This window comes from Rhinopithecus bieti, unplaced genomic scaffold (genome assembly GCF_001698545.2).
Source record: "Rhinopithecus bieti isolate Rb0 unplaced genomic scaffold, ASM169854v2 scaffold_1887, whole genome shotgun sequence".
Classification (NCBI taxonomy): Eukaryota; Metazoa; Chordata; class Mammalia; order Primates; family Cercopithecidae; genus Rhinopithecus; species Rhinopithecus bieti.
This window is the reverse complement of record NW_016803685.1, coordinates 504,267-506,498: the sequence shown is the minus strand read 5'-3', so window position 1 is coordinate 506,498 and position 2,232 is coordinate 504,267.

Below are 2,232 nucleotides of genomic sequence, written 5' to 3'. Positions count from 1 at the left end.
GTAAAAGAGATATCTTGAGAACTCAAGTTTATTGTATTGAATTCAGACTGGTAGTAACTAAGCTAATATTTCAGGTCTCAGTCTTATTTTTCGTAAAGAAAAGATGAAAATATTTTCTTTACCTGGAATGAAAGCATTTGATCAAAGGGAGATATTTGCTCTTTAAATGTTTGTTATGAACTCCCTATCCCCATTTCACAGATGAGAAAACTGAGAGAATGAATCCATTTAGCTACCATAGCAAAGTGCATAGCCAGGCCTTAAAATCAGAGTTGCAGGTCCAGGTTCTATATCCATTTCAGTTAACCATACTGCTGAAACACAAAAAGATCCTTGGTTTTTCTGAAAATGCTAAGCAGTAGATCATTAACAACCCAAATCCCGTATTTCTCAGTGAGGAAGCTTTCTTTCACCTTAAGTGTGAATACCTTTTTATACTGAAAAGATGCAAATGTGGAAATAGGGCTATTCTCAGTGGTGAATTAAATGACAAAAATGGCAAAAGACTAAAATAATTACATCAGCTTAGCTTGAAAAGCAGTTAAAGCAGTTAAAAAGATATCTGAAAGGCTCCTCTCAGTACCAATTTAGTCTTCTCCAACCCCCAAGACCCATCCTACCCTACTCCAGGAAAGCCATTCCACATTACATTTATTTCTGCTAGCTTTTGTTCACAAAGGAGTTTAACACTAACAAGATTTTGGTGCCTTTCGTCTCCATTCATATATTTCTTCTTTGCAACTGTGAATGGTTACAGTAAAAATGTCAAAACAAACCTCTGGAATGAACACTTTAACAGAAAAAATATATACGCAATATTAATTGGCCGAAGGTTTTTGACTGGCATCCACATTTTAAGACACACTTATGATGTACTGAAGTAAATTGTGGAAACTGATTTACCCTTTACGTTAAAGGTAGTTCAGGTCCAGAATATGTTTCAAAAAACGATCTTAGGGTTCCTCCATTTTCAGTAAGGCTCAAAGTATCAGAGAAAACCAGATGAACTGCCTTAAGTCACTGACTGGGCTGCAGCCCATGTCTAGGTTTCTCAGTCATTTTTGTGCAGATTATTTGGCCACATGGCCTCCTGTCATGTTGGGGATCTGTGATTTTTCCAAAGGTTTAATTTGGTTTAATATGATTGTTATTGTCAAGTTGGGATTTTTTTCCGTCTCACCTCTCATTAAAACCCTTAGTATCAATATCGGTTTTGAACTATTATGTTACATAATGAAGCTTGCTTGTCTGTGTGAATTTATACCATAAATTGTTCACAGATTTTTAGACTTGAAGGGCTTTTTGGAATGATCTAGTCTAACCCTTTTATTTTACTGATGAATAAATTGATGTCCTGAGAGGTAACACAGAGTTCTCAAGGTCACCCATCTAGTCAGAGGGAGAATGGGAACTGGAACCCAGATTTTCTGTATTCAAGCTCCAAGACCCGTGCGTTCTCACAGCATCACGTCCCTACTTCTTTCATTGTCAGAGATTCAGTCACTCTTTCAACAACTAGTTATTGTCATGAACTTGGCAACTGTTCTAGGCATTAGGAATTCAACAGAGGGAAAAATAAAACAGTCCTGAAAAAAGGCCTTCCTTTGTTGAAACATATTCTGGTGGTGGAGTGGGACAGAATCAAATGGCAGTCTTAACAATGGCTATAAAGACATTTCATAAAGACATTTTTCTTATAAATTACCTCTAATAGATTATAAAATTCAAGGCAGACAAAAATATGCTGATATTCTTCTGCTTTTCCTGTTAAAGAAATTTGAAGAACTTATGATGAAACCAAGTAATGAACCACTAAATAATGAAATCACCAAATAATGAAATCACCAACTGGAAATTAGTAGTAAATGGTCATAGCAAGCCCTAACTGGGTAAGTAGAGCCCTCTCAGATGATCCATCCATGGACCAAGGAGGACTGTTTCCCAGAGTCATCACAGGGTCTTTCTGTGAATTGGGAATTAAATGCCTGTGAGAAAACATAGACTTGTACAGGAGCTGGGATAAAGAAATAAAAGAGAGATCAAAGAGGAAATTATTCAACAAGATGTTTGACACATTTTCAAATGTATATTAGACTGTCCTAGCAGATGAACCAAAGGGCAAGAGAGCATTATCTTGAGTTTAAGGCAGAAGCTTCAGGGATTATTACAATTGGTTTTTGTGATTAACTCAACTTTTCCCTTTTAGAATATGGTGTATGGTAGTCTTCCTTC